Below are 15,643 nucleotides of genomic sequence, written 5' to 3'. Positions count from 1 at the left end.
CGTCAGATCAGACCGGATCTGTTGCTAAAAAGGTGGCAGGGCGTGGCGCTTTCAGCCTGACCCTGCAGGTTTTTACGTTTTTAGACTCTGATTTACCCTCTGAGGCCAGTTTTAGATCTAAATATACCAACCAAATCAATCTATTGACTTGATAATGTTCAGACTTGCTTTAGGCACCTGGGGCATCAAAAGAAGGCCATTTGCTTAAAGAACAACAGACAAAAAGCAACAATTAAGCTAAAACTGTACAGAAATATATAAATATTGCATTTAAAATACAAAACTCTGGACTCCTAAAGTGACAGTTTAGCTTCACCTGGTTTAAAAAAAATCTTATTTAAAATTTGAAGTCTGGCTCTCTCTCGCTCTTTCGCAGCCTGAATGAAACACGCATATTAGATATAACAGTTTTCTCAAGTTTATTTCTGAATAGTGTGACAGATGTGATGTCAGAGTAGTGTCAGAGTTGGATGTTGGATGGAGTGTCCCTGGAGAAGATGCCCAGAATGCTGAAGGTACTGGTGAAAAAATGGGATTTATTGCACCTGTTATTGTGCAGCCTTGATGAAAATGGCAAAGAGGTTGTAATACAGTTACAGCTTCCATAGTTTGATTCGTTCTACTGATTTTTTAGGTGGTTTATGGTCTGGAAATGATGGCGAAACGTTAAAATATGAAGTTTCATTCCAATTTCCGGCCTTTAAAGGATGGGAATTTTTAAAAAAGCACCAACATATTTGCTCCTGGATGATTAGAGAGGATATTTAGTGTTTGATTTCCTGCAGCTGGTTTTCATGGGTGAACCCCGGTTCCCGTCGCCGTCTGCAAGCCTTCAGAGAAACTGCCGACTGGACTTTTCCAAACTGATTAACGATTCTGTTTGGCCGCTTCTCGCTGGTTTTTCCCCGATGAAGATTCAACAAACAACTCTGAGTGTGAATTTAATCGCCTAAAACATGAGATCTGAGCATGTTTACATGCTGAGATTTACTGCTGAACTTTGACCCTGGTTTGGGAATGTACAGTTTGTGTTTGTTTGTGCTGCAGAGCTGCCAAAAGGCATTTCTCGAAGCCATCGTCCGACTCAGGGTGTGTTGTGGTCATTGCAGCGTGTGATTGTATTTGAAAGCGATTTATGGCTGGTTGACTGACTAACCCGGAGACAAACACAGAAACTCTCCTCAGTCCTGCTTTGTTGGGGCTTTACTCCCTGATTTAATGTGCAGCGGCTCTGTTAACCTGCTTTACTAACATTAACATGACGATCAGTGATACTCGGGATTTTACCTCTTTCCCCCTCAGGAGTCACATTTCTATTCAAAGGGGAGATGTGTTTATGTGCCAGGCTCGTTTTTACAAATCTAAGCATTAGTTTAATCATTACTGTATGAACACATGAATCCGTTTCTGACAAATATTAGAAACAAAATGTATGCAGACTAAATGATCAACGTCTCAGGTAGAAGTTGGGATCGATATAAATTCCTAAAAATTACTTTTTGCACATAAATGTAAATTTTATAACATTATAATCTATTATTTATCAAAGGACATAAAAAAACAATTTTCTGAAATGAGCAAAACAAAGTAGTATATCACAGGATTTACCAGAGTGGAGAAGGAGACATTTCTTTGCTCATTTCTTTAGAGGTCCCACCACAGTTAACAGTCTAGACTTTGACTAGGCCATTGGAGCACCTTGATTCTTCTCTGCTTACTCCCTGAATCAATCTTGGACAGATTGTCTCATGCTTGACAATCAACCAGCAGCAAAAAATAAATATTTATTTTGAAATCTTGAAGCTAACTACGCAGCTCCAGCCTAAATATTTAGTTAGCGAGCTAAACTTTAGTTTGAATCCAACCTAAATGTTTAGTTGGCAAGCTAAATATTTAGCTTTATGCTAAATATTTAGCTTCATTCTAACTAAAAGTGGCTTTTATAATTGAATGGTAACTGTATGGCTTTGGGAAATCAAGCCCCATTTTTCCTTATTTCAGACTAAATAACCCAAATTATTCCTGTTAATTTTTGACTGTGTAGCTTTACAAACAGCGCCCCCTACATCTTTATTTATTATGCTATATTAATAAATATTGTCTTGAGCGTTTTCACATTTCGTAATATTACACCAACAGACTGCAGTGTGTTTTATTGGGACTTTTTGTGCCAGAGCAACACAAAAGTCGCTCATAAACATGAAATGAGGGATAAATGTTTGCAGTTTGTGGTGCAACATGACAAAATGTCAGACTTTGAACTTCTCAGATTAAATGTTTCCCCCTCAGATCTGTTGATGATGAGCAGCTTTCTAATATTTTTAGTAGTCGCTGTCACCTGTCTCACCTTCCTCTCCGACCGCTCCGTGATCTCATTATGTGCAGAAATATTTTGATGCATACATTAACACACGGAGAAAGTGACTGTTGGGTGATCCAGAGCTCAGAGCGGTGCAGCCGTCATGTGTGATGCGAAGGCTGCTGACATAGAAAATGTGCTAATTAATGCCTTAAATCGGCGCTCGGTTAACATCTCTGCGTCCAACGTGACGGAGATGGAAGATCAGGAAGCTCTGCTGCGTCTGATTGTTCCTGTTTGGAGGAAACAAATCTGTTAAAAGCAGGAACATCTTTGTTTTTATCCCTTCCTGGCTGCCATTAGCAGACCCATCATGAAGTGTTCGCCTACATGTTTTTTTCCATGTGTGAATGTGTTAGACTCCCCTCGACTCCGCCGGCTCCCAGGCCCACGTCCTCCTCCCGTCCGTCAGCCGCCGTTGGCGCCAAGCCGCTCCGTCCGGAGGCGGCGTTCTTCTCCCGATTATCTTCACAGCCCATGAACACACACGAGCGAGCGGCGGAAAGTAGAGCAGAAATCCACGCAATTAATTAATCTGCAGGCCTCTCAGGATTCACTGCACTTTCCCCTCATTATTTGGATTTGATGTTTAATTAGTTCTTTTAAATTAAAGAACAACTTCCTCATTTTTCCCCCTCCGATTCCCTTCAGACATTTGCCAGTTCATTAGGTACATCTGGCTCTGAGTGATGCAACAAACCTGGCGTTTCCATATTTCTACTGCTCAGGACATCCTGCTAGTTTCTGTCCTTGCTGCTGTTTTACTCTCTTAATCTGCAGCTTCATATTTTACTCTCATGGCTGGGAAAATTGGTCAATGTGACGCTTTGAATAATTTCTTCTTAGTTTGAGCAAAACTTTCTCTTTGAAGCAACTTTCTCTATAATCTGTGTTGAAACTCTAGGACTGCTGAAATTCCTCACCACATCTTTAGTTCGCTTTAATCCAACTCTGGTTCGTTTGTTGATGCAAACTTTACAAACCTCGGTCTCTGTTCAGTTAAAGTGAACTCTGGTGCGATTTCAATGTCATCGCCAATACTGCTCCAAAAGCAGGAAGTGGAGAACATTGCAAGGCATTCTGGGTAAATACAACCAAAGCAAGCTAGCTAGTATTAGCAAAAGAAATGACTAGCCAAAGACGAGAGAGAAGTCCTACAAATGCTAAAATCCATTTTTGTTTATATTTCACAAAGGAAGTAGAGCTCAGTGTCTTCAGAGGTTTTTGTATTCTTTCCTTCAGTGGTTCTAGGTGCAGCGCCCCCACAGGCCAGGAGGGGAACAGGTTGCTCAAAGGGTTTAGTTGTTTGGACTCAGTGCAGTGTGACAGAGAACCACAGCAGCTGGAAGTAGAACAAATGTTGCAGTTTTGGTCCCAGATTGAACCGAGTCTAACGGACCAGCTAAAGCTAGTTGTCTTTTGCTTTTTAAGTTGCCTTCATTCCACGTATGGCACAGGTTGGTCGGTGCGGTTTGGTACGTTATTTTACGGTCCGGTGTATTCAGGAGAGCGTTTCCACTGCCAGCTGGACCCAAAATCGATTTAGACACCAGTACATATTTCTCATATGACGTCACACTTCTGTGAGCTTCGCATTTGATGCTTTGAGCTGCGCTTGCCTACCAAGATGGCGGTCAAGTTTGTGGACTCTGAAGACGGAGAACCCAGAGGGATTCAAACCCAGGACCTTTTTGCTCTAGGGCAACAATGCAAACAACTTGGATTCTTTGCCATGTTTTGTTTTTTTTATTCTTACTCCACCTGGAAAAGCCGGAAGCAGAGTTCTGGTTCTGGTCGGACTTAGTGTGTCGCGGCTGCAGCCCATCTGGACCGCCTCTCACATGAGCCGGTCCATCGGACCGAGACTATTCTCTCTAATTAAGGGGTGGCACGTCTCTTCTTCTTCTTCCCGTCACAGCAGCGGCGTTATTAACACCCAGTTTATGTGCGCACACAGAAGAAGATGTCATGGTGACTCAAAGCCTCGTGTTCACACACACACACACACACACACACACGCACGGACACACACACACACACACACACACATGCACGGACACACGCACGCGCACGCACACACGCACACACACACACACACACACACACACACACACGCACGGACACACACACACACGCACACACACACACACACACACACACACACGCACGGACACACACACACGCACACACGCACACACGCACTGATTTTGTTGTTTTGAAATGCCAGCAGCTGTGATGATAATCTGGAATGTGTGTGTGTGTGTGTGTGTGTGTGTGTGTGTGTGTGTGTGTGTGTGTGTGTGTGTGTGTGTGTGTGTGTGAGAGAGAGAGTTCTGCTTTCATCTGTAAAATCACTCTTTTGTACGTCGCGGGGTCGCTCTCGCCCCTCAATTATTCATCGGCCTGTTTCCATGGTAACCGCTGTGGCCGCATGCGTGTGTTCGGCAGCAGCGGGACGGGCTTCATCAGCTCGCGACGGTGTATTATTACAGGTGAGGTGCGTTCAGGGACGTCCGTAAAGTTGGGCACTCAGCAGCAGAACCTTTCTGCACTGGAACTGGTCGGTTTGGATCGATGCTGAATCTGGTTCTGTTTTCTTTTGGTTCTACTTCCTGTATGTCTTTTCTTGGTTCTGATTCTTCAGATTTTGAAAACTTTTACCAGTTCAAGTCGCAATATCGGCTTATCTTGGCCCGGTTTCTCGGTTCTGCTGGATAAATCCACCTTCTGATTTATGATACAACGAGTTATGTTCATTAGCTGGTTCTGTTCATTAGCTGGTTCTGGTTCGTTAGCTGGTTCTGCCCCAGTTTGTTGGATTTTAACAGATTTCTTTCATTTTATCCTGTTTAAATTCTTTGGACTTTTCAGAACCAGTGTTGTAGATAAGAGCTGGTTCTGTTTTTAGACTCTTCCCTTGGTTCTGATGGGTTTGCTTCTTCACGTAGAGGGTTCTGGTTCTGGAGGAACACTGTGATCCATGTAGTTTTGCTTCTTCTGGTTCAGAATCCCAGAGTCCAGTTCTATCTGGGTTCTGGTTCTGATGGGTTTATGGATCTCAGCTGGTTCTTCTTAATTTCTGTTAACAGTTTTACTGGTACTGATCCAAGATACATTTGATGGTTCTTCTGAGTCCGGTTCTGTCTGGATTTCTCTGATCTGCTCAGCTGGTTCTGAGTTGTTGGGTTTAGCTCGGATTGAACCCCATTGCTTGAAGGTTTCAGAGCCATTGTAGGATAGGACGGGTTCTGTTTGGTTTGGACCTCCACTGAGCCCGGATGTTTCTTGTTGTTGGGTTCTAAGTGTTCTGGTTCTGTTTCAAAGTGCCCTGGGATCTTTTTTGTCATATTATTTGATTTGGGTCTGGGTTCTGTGTGGTTCTGTCTGGCAGTCTGGTTCTGAAACTCCACATTGCTTCTCATCTAATTGGTTCTGGTTTCTGTTGGGTTTTATTGATTTAAACTGGTTGTGAATGGTTTGGGTTTTTTATATTTTATCCTCTTGGTTCTGGTTCTGGTTCTGGCTTTAGATTATTTAGAGTTTCTGGTTTCGGTTCTGACTGATTTGGGTCTTTGCTTTGATTAATCTGCTTCTCACAGGTTCTGGTTTTAAATATTTTCTAAATTAATCTAGTTGGAGTTGGTTCTGCTGATTCAGAACCATTTGTCTGGTTCCGGCTGGATCTTTCAGAACTTTTGTCAGACCCAGTTCTGACTGGTCTGATGGTTAATCGGATAGAACTTCCTGTGATTCTGGTTTTGGGCTCATATTTCCTCCACATTTCTCTGGTTCTTGGCGTGTTATACTTCCTCCACCATCTTTGGTTCTGTTCGGTTCTGGTACCTCTAAATCTTGGTTCTGTTCCTCATGCTCCAGTTCTGAACGGGTTTGGTAATTTCTCCAGAATCTCATTCTTTAAGCTGTAATCTCTCTGCCCTTCTTCAGGTTCTGATTTTATGTTGCTCTTTCTATAATTTCTGACTTTTTTTCTGATTTTTGGAGCCAAATACTGAGATTAAAATATTACTGGAAGTTAAAAAAGAAGAAAAAAAGTAAAAAAGTTTGGTATAAAGATAAATGATAGGGCTGTAGCTACAAGCTGCGATGCTGCCGTGTCACCATTAGGAGGCGTAACGGTCTCAAAGTGAATCTGATTGTAAATCTGACCAGCAGGGGGCAGCAGACATCAGATTCTGAGACATTAGAAGTCTTTATTGGACTGAGGATGATGATGCTGGTGGGGAGACACGGACTGAGGAAGGCTCACAGAGACAGAGAGAGCGGTTATAGTAAAATATCACAGATTATACCTTTAATACACAATGACTGACGTTAATCTGCTGTAATCTGCTGCTGGAACACTGACCTACATGTCTGTCCACTACCTACTGCAGGACACGCCCCCTTATCAGCTGCCGGCCAATCACCTGGCACACAGCGCAGGAGGTGAGTTCTGATTGGTCCGCACAGCGTCAGGAGTTAAACCACTGCGGCCTCCAGAACCGGACCGTTTAATTAGTCTGGGTCAATTTAATAATTGATTTTAGCGGATTTGTTGTGAATAATGCTGCTCATTTTGAATGTTTAATCTGTTTCTGCTGATGTGTCGTCTCTCTTTTCATTTTGTGGTTAAATTAAACATGGAATAAATACTTATTATTGTAATAAATATTAATTAAGTAGAAAATCAGTCATTTTCTTCTGAGGGTTCAGAGGCACTCACAGTAAAAATTGAATTTTTTAAATAAAAAAATAAATGAATAAAAATAAAATTAAAATAATAAAAGTAGAACATTTATCACAGAACTCTGAAAATTATTTTGGTTTATAACAAAAACAGTAAATTTCATCCATCCATCCATCCATCCATCCAGATGCTCAGTCCAGTGGTCAGAAACAGCAGCCTCCCTCCTCCTCATCTTCCTCCTCTTCATCCTCCAATCTGCGCAGACTCTTCCTCCCCCTCCCCCTCTCCTCCCTCTTCCCCTCTGGCTGATTCTTTTTATTTTTTATCTGAGAGCTTCACATCTGCAGCGCTCTCCGCCTCCCTCTCCCGCCTTCGATGACAGTTTCGGTTTGAGGAGCTCCTCCGTCTCTCAGCCTCTCGCAGAGGAAGAGGAGGAGGAGGAAGAGTAGTATTTCCCATTTTTCCTGTCTTTCTTTCCCGTTCTTCATCGGCGGCGGCTGCACCTGCATGGCGCTCGGGGGGGAGGCGACGCTCGGCTCGGCTTCACTATGATCGCCGTGTCGTTTAAGTGTCGCTGCCAGATCCTGCGTAGGGTGAACAAAGGTAGAGACAGCGTGTGTGTGTGTGTGTGTGTGTGTGTGTGTGTGTGTGCGTGTGCGTGTGTGTGTGTGTTACCATGCAACATACATGCTGCATGTTGGTTGTGTGTCTCTGGTGGCAAACTGCTGACATTGAACATGAAGAGAGGAGAAGGGGTTATTGGGGATTACAGCCAGCTGTGTGTGTGTGTGGGTGTGCGTGTGTGTGTGTGTACATGTGTGTGTTAAACGATCTCCTGATGGATCCATCCAGTTGATGGCTGCAGGTTGCTGCGGCTCCGGGCAGCGTCTTATTATCCAGGATCTAATATTCATGTGTGAACAGGAAGCAGAGCAGGCAGGCGATGGCTGGTTGGTTGTTTCTGATCAGATTCTCCGTCTTTCAGTCCGGGTTGAAGCTTCAGGTGTTTCTTGGCTGCTTCTTCTTTTTTTTTTTTTCTCTTCATCGCTGTGACACAACTTTCAGGGCGAAACTGTGAGCTCGAGTTTTTTTCTCTCCTGTCGGAAAGAGTTTGTGTCACGCTGAAATATTATTCTCTCAGATTAAAGTCAAACTTCTCGTACTCGACTCTTCAGGTCCAGCTCAAAGCCTCGACTCTTACACTAACTGTGCTCAGTCCACTTGAATTAAATTCTAGTTTGTTTGCCTCCCAAGTCCGGTTCTTTTGGGGAGGTGTTTATGCGCAGTCGAAGTTTGGTCCACTTACAAACCTCGGATGTTGTCATACCTGGTAGTCTGGTAAACTCGGTTCGATTGGGACCAAAACTGCAACATTTATTAAATTTTCAGCTGCTGTGGTTCTCTTTCACATCTACCAAATTAAATGAACACGCTGTTCCCTTCCTCACCTGTGGGGGTGCTGCACCAAGAACCAGTGAAGGAAATGACATGAAAACCTATGAAGACGACACTGTCCTCAACTTTCTTCTACACAAAATGTACACAAAAATGGAGTGGCGTCAGATTTCAGCAGTTAGAGTATTTTGCTTTTGTCTTTTGTAAAAACGTACATCGCATTTTTCCTGCTAGCTCTAGCCTAGCGCGTTTGTTTTGGTTGTATTTACCCACAATGCCCTGCAGTTTAGTCCTCTTTCTGCTCTGGTCTGTTTGGTGTTTACATATGCATTTGAACCATAACAGTACTACAACGCTTGGCATTCTGGGTATATACTACCTAACAAACCTGTGAGGCTAGCGCTAGCGGGAGACATCACTTGTGGTTTTTAGCCAAAGACAAAAGAACAACTGCTAAAAAACGTGGAAAGCATTTTTCTTTGCATGTTGTGAAGAAAAAAGTTGAGCTTCTTTGGTTTTCGTGTTGTTTCTTTCAGTAGTTCTTGGTTCAGCGCCCCCACAGGCGAGGAGGGGAACAGCTTTTTCAAAGGATTCAGTTGGTTTGACTCAGTGTAGTGATAAAGAGAACCACAGTAGCTGGAAATGTAACGTGTTGCAATTTTTAACCCCAATCAAACCAAGTTAGGTGGAAAAACCCTAAATTGTTCAAATTTGATGTGTTTTTTTCTCAGACCTGGCTAAGACAGGATAATTTACCTGACTTAACAGCCAAAAATAGCTCTTCTTTCAACCGTTTGCTTTCTTAAAATGTCAAATTAAACATCAACATGACAGGAAACATGCATCATTCATCAAACCCTTCAGGGAGTCAAAGCCTTGACTTTTGCTGAAAAATGAGTCAGTTTTTGCTGTATGCAGCCAGGAATCTGTCCTTGGAGGTTCACATGTCGTCCGGCTTCTTTTTACATGAAATTATCAATATTTTAAAGAGATAGCAGTCTGTTTAACTGTAAACCTCCAGGTTCCAATGTTAGGAGCGCTGTCCTGGGATCTTTGTTGAATTTGTCATTATTAAGGTCTAGGCCTTAATAATGGTTTATATAACCGTCATATAGGGAGACATTCACTTTATTGTCTAAAATAAATAATTATGTTGTATAATGTGAAAGAATTATCTTGAGAGACTTGACAATCCAGCACCGTACAGAGCGATTTAAGAGCTCTTGTTGGGGAGCACAGTCCACTAACGTTAAACTTTAGTGACTAAAAACTTTCATTTGAAGCTTGATTTCTGTCAAAACTCAGCTAGACGTTGCTCTAACTGATTCAGACTTTCCATTTTTCTAAATAACAGTTTGAACAGAATACTTTTTTAAGCAAGCCACAAGATTACTATTCAACTTCCTCTCTTCTCAACATAAAGGTTGAGCAAAGTTCACGTTTAACTCGTGTGTTTAGCTGCGTTACGTTAATGTCGCTGTCATATTGTTACTCTACTAAGATGCTGAAATGTTAACTTCAGTCACACATTCTCTCCTTATTGTTGCTATTTTTTTTTACTAAAAATGAAAAGTAGGAACATTTATTTTTATTTTTGTTGTAATTTTAGAGGCTTGTTTTTTTCCATATCAAATGTAAACAAACTCCTTTTTAATTTCTCTGATTTTATGACTTGTGCTTCTCATGTTTCGGTTGATATGTTTTTTTTATCTGCCGTTTCTTTTCATTTCTGCTTCTTCCTCTTGTTTACACAGTTCAAAAGTTAGCTGGTTCAATGTCATGGTTTACTGGGACGTTACAGGTTCAATTGAATTATCATTATACAACCAGGATTGTGCTGCAGCCTCACAGACGAGGTGAAAACAACATCCAAATTAGGTCTGAATGACTAAATCCTGAACAAACAGCAACAGTGTTGGAAGAAAACATTTTTGTCAGTTGGAGTTTATTTCAGGACACTTTCTGCTCTGTTTGCTATGTGTACTTTTGATTTTTTATTTGTTTTTTACATCAAATAATGAATCAGTGGAGAAATAAAAACAGTACTGAGTTGCTATTGGATGTAAAATGTAAAAAATTAGCTTTTCTTCCTCTGACAACATCAATAAAATCAAACCTTTCTCATCTGGGCTGTAAGTATACAAGTAAGGTGCAGCGTAAATATTTTTTTAATTACAAATTTTTCCTACGGATTATCATCCTGTTTTTGGTAGAAAAAGAGAAAATAGAAAAACGAGCAGCCATTGTACAGTGCATACTGCAGTAAATCCTTCTAACCAAACATGCTGGAATTCTGGCAGGGTTGCTAGGCAACGGGCGAAACTCTGGTGGGGTTGCTAGGTAACATTGCAGTACCTGCAGACTCTTCCATCATAATTTAACAAAAAATCTCGCAGCATGACTCTAATACTTTGTCGTTCAACTCAGAAGGGTTGATTGAAATAAAATCGACTTTTTGAAAATATTTTCTCTGTTGTTTTAAAAGAAACCCATTTAATTGGATCTTATATGGAAAAAAAAATCTGGGATTTTATTTTTAAGCCATATTCCCAGACAGGTAATTTATTGGATTAATGTTTTGTATTCACAAATTAACAAGAACACCTGATCTGAATGTGCTTTCCTTTTGTTATCTATATTTAGATGTCTGTAAAAAAAAAAAAAATATTTAACCTTTTGAACAGCAGATGGTTTATTGGATTACATGAGCCGCATCCTCCGTGTCCCAGCAGCAGAACCAGACTGGAAACCAGAACCTCGTCTGCCTGAAATCCGTTGAGACTCTGACTTTGGCTCCGCTCTTCCCCTCTTCTTCCTTTTTAATTACGGGAATCACAGCAAACACTTGAACAAGTTGGACTCCGTCCTCCACTCCAAGCCCCAGGACTCCCAGGATCAAGCTGGGGAATAACTTTCATCATTTTTGCCTCCATTTGAAGTTTCGCAGCTCTTTTTAAGTGGCTCAGTAGGTTTCCTCTCGCAGCCAAACATCTTGACTCGGTGGTTTTTAAAGCAGCACCTCTTAACGTCTGAATTTAACCCTCGGAGGAAAGCTTTGTCTCCGCCACAGCGGCTGCTCCTTCGGTTCGCCTGTGTGTTTTAAACGGCTTTGAATGAGTCTATAATAAGGTACGGAGCGTCAGTGTGTCGCTGTATTCCTCTGAGGATATTAAATATACAACTGAAAACACAGCTCAGCTTTGAAACCCCACATAGTAGCTGCAGGACAAGAGTAATGAATGTAAATGCAAATATTGTTTATTTTTAATAAGCAGCAAGCCTTAGATCATCGGTACGGGACATTTTTAAAGACATTTAGGGATATAATGAGGTAAATTATTACATTATGCATTCCCAAAATGAAAACCAGGTCCTGAGAAGGTGTTATCCAGTCAGTTTCTGCCAGCACCGATCAGTTTATAGCCATCGATCTGTACAGGGACCCCCTGCTGCTTCACCACAGGATGAAGGGAATCACTCAGAACAACCGTATCGATCTGCAGGCGCTGTGAGGAGACCTTCGTCAAAACAACAGACTGACCTGAGCTGTTTGTTACACCTGTTATCTGAAGCTCTCTTAAGGTCTGAGCTTTGACTGGGATGATTTGACACCTCAATTCTTTTTATTCTTGTTTGTCCATTTGTTCAGCCCTGCTTGGACAAATGGGCTCATTTAAATCTAGATTACTAGGCAGAGTTTGTACAGGTGATCGATTATTCTTTTGAACATGTTAGGGTAGGTGTATGGCCTATACAAAACATGTTCAGTCGATTTTTTGCATGATAATGAGATTTTTGTCTCCAGTTCTGTCCAGTTTTAGGGACTCATCACTTTAAATCCAAATAAACTCAACATTTCAAACAGATGCGCAATTATACAACCGTACATCTTTAAAAAGCATCAGTAGCGCCTCCTGCACAACCAACTGGAGCGCAGCAAGTGGTTTCTGGATGGTAAGTCAACAATAAAACACTTGACTTTTCCAGCAGCCATTGTACAACACATGCAGCAGTTAAACCAGCTGAGCAAATATGCTGGAGCTCTGCTTTGGTTGCTAGGTAACAGTCAGAACTCTGCCTGGGTTGCTAAGGTACGAGCAGTGCCTGCTGATTTGTTACATTACATTCCAGAGGTTTTTGAAACAACTCATTTTCCAGACGCCAAAAAACATGAACTCATTGTAGAATTACTAATAAAAGTCAACTGGATCCTCAAAATCTGAAATACATCAGGAAATCTTTATTCTGTTTGTAAAAACACAAAATCAATGAGTCAAACTAAGACTAGGTTGTTATTTGACTTTGGTTACAGAAGTACGGACTCCCTTTAAACGCGTTTAAAGATCATTTGCTGCTACTTTCCCTCATGTAGTGATGGCTAGGGTTGGTTTTCACTCCCTGCTCCTGCTTTTGGGTTTCATTTCTTCTGAATAAGTAATGAGATGGTGTGAAGTGTCATGTTTTGTTGCTGTTCACCTGATTTTAGGATGTCCTGACGCAACAAACATCGCTTGTTTATATTTTAGCATCACTGGAAATGCAAATTTAATCCTCTGTCTCAGTGAATTTACGTCAGCATTTCATCCAAAGCCTTTATTTGAGCCTTATGCAGTATTATACGGAGCATGTTGAGTACATAGTAGTGTCGCTGAGCACAGAAAAGGCTGGATGCTGCTGCCCTACATCTGAAAGAGGAGGAGGAGGCTCGGCTTTCATCTTCACTTAGATATGGTCTGAATGTGAGTGTGTGTGTTACAAGTCTACTGGGGACCAAAAGCTGAAACAATCACATTCAGGGGATTCAATTTGGAGAGCGAAATAAATACAATCCTGAAATTTTATCAGAAGACGTAGTTTTAGGGTCAGAAACCATCTTCAGTGCAAGCTGAACCTCCAGGATAGCAGGGTCCTCACAATGGCTGCAAAACATTGAAGTGTTTCCACAATCTCATTTTGCTTCTGAGCCGGGCTGCTGGAACCGAACAGAGCCGATCCAGATCAGATTAGAATAAATTACAGCCCAACAGGAAGCCAAAATATAATAACCCCAAAGTAAAGAGTGAGATGAAACAGAAAGAGCTCGACGGAAAACTTTTGGTTATTTTGGTGTTTTCTTTTAATAATCTGAGATTCTAACTGGATTAAAACTCATAATTAAATCAAACCATCAGTCTATATTTACTGACAGTTTTTTATCTTAAACTTTTGTTTTACTCATTAAAAAAGATAAACATAAAAAAGTAGTTTTCTAGACAAGTAAAAAGTCTATTGTCTGTGTTGATAAATTATCTAAATATGTTATCTAGGGTGATATCTATATGTTTCTGTGTGAATTGTGATATTTTTTGGACATTTATTTAGTTTTGCAATATTTTTGCCTAAGACCGTCTCAGTGCTGCCCTCTTTTGGTCGGATGGTGGCTACTGCAGTTGAACTGTTGTACCTGTTACAACAGACCGATGAAAAACAAAACACTTGTCTTGCATACAGCTGTAGAACCATGCTGGAATTCTGCTGTGGTTGCTAGGTAACGGGCGGAACTCTGCTTGGGTTGCTAAGTAATGGTGCAGTGCGCTGGAATGTGACTTAACAGTTGGGAGGTTTTTGAAATGACTCCTTTTCCAGACGCCAAAAAGATGGCTTGGTGTTTTTTTAAGCACTTTGGTTGTTTTTAGAAGCAGCAGAAACAAAAAAGGAAGTACAAAAATTAGCAAAATGTCAATTTTCCATAATAATTCCCGCTTAAATGAATGGCTGGAGCTTGAAAATCAGTTTAAGGAACTGATGAAACAGAAAGTTTTTTTTTTTTCCCCCAGAATGATTTAAGATTTGTTTAAAACTACCCAGTAGTTGCTGGTGGGACGTCTGAAGCGAAATAAAACCAGTCGGAAGCGTTGTTGTTCTGAATCCAGCTGATTGGAGTTTAAATCAATAAATCATGTTTTTTTTTTCTGTGTTTTCCTTTCAGATGAAGGGCCGTACACAAAGCACCCTGCCGGGTCGCGACCTCCAGATGGAGCGCTGGCCATCAGGAGGCAGAGTATTCCAGGTAACACTCCCACCATCATCCTGCTGACGGTTTAAAATTAGTTACTGGGATTCCTGCGGTTGGGAGTAAAGCAGCTGAAAGTGGAGAACAGGAACAGCTGATGTTTTCCTCCCATTAGTTGTAGGAAGATGCTTTGTTTGCACTTTATCTGCTCCCACCTGGAGCTGCTGTCCTAGTTAGGACTGCTTTCTGTGAAAATCTGCCAGGTGCTTGTTATAAGGAAGAGTTCAAACTATTTGCAGAAACTGGTGGAAATGTTTGTTTAATGTGTTTCCACCAGTAAGACCAGTAATAAGAAAATCACTTGGAGACATACGATGGTTTCTCTGAAACCATCAGAGAAACCACAATGGTTTCTGTTTTGTTTTATTTTATTAGTTATTTAGATTCTTTTTTAAATTGCTTTCTTATATTTGTTGACTTAATTTGGATTTACTTAAATTTTTTTATATTTTTGTGTTCTATACATATATGTAAAATTTAAGATCTTAAAAATTGTTTATCTAATTTTGTTAAGCGTTATTTACTTATATTTTTATTTTTATGTGCTATAACTACTTGGTTTGGAAGAAAATGTTTTTAAAATTATTTTAATTAATTATATTTTGGCATTCTTTGTTTTTTTTTGGTTTATAAAATAAAATAATTTTTTTAATTGTTTTGCATTGATTGGGTTATATTTTAGTTTAGTTTTGGTTAAAATATTTTTTTATTATTATTTCATCTTGTTTTTTATTATTTTAATTAAATGTAATGTGTTTGACAGTTTATTTGTTTTGACATAAAATATTGCTTCAAATTTAATATAATTTTTGTTGTATTTTTTAAGTGGTTTGTAATTATTATTTTTTAATAGATTCTAGTTTATTTAGTCTGAAATTTTTAATGTAATTGCACTATTTTATTGTTTTTTACTTTAGTGTTTTTGCTGTCTTTTATTTGCTTAAATTTTTCATTAATTCAATTTTACTGGATTATTTTATTTAAGTATTTAATTCATAAAGTCAAGTAGATATTCCTGTTTGACGTTTTACATTCCCAGTTGGATGGACTTTGTTGGCTTCCAGTAACAAGCAGTTGGTGAAATTAAATGGTTTTTTGCATTTCCATTAAATCACAGTTAAAATTAAACCTTCAAAAAGTGCTGCGGGTT

The sequence above is a fragment of the Poecilia mexicana genome, unplaced genomic scaffold (genome assembly GCF_051168715.1).
Source record: "Poecilia mexicana isolate PSO_F unplaced genomic scaffold, ASM5116871v1 scaffold_23, whole genome shotgun sequence".
Lineage (NCBI taxonomy): Eukaryota > Metazoa > Chordata > Actinopteri > Cyprinodontiformes > Poeciliidae > Poecilia > Poecilia mexicana.
The sequence above is the reverse complement of the archived record's forward strand: the minus strand, read 5'-3'. Positions refer to the sequence as shown.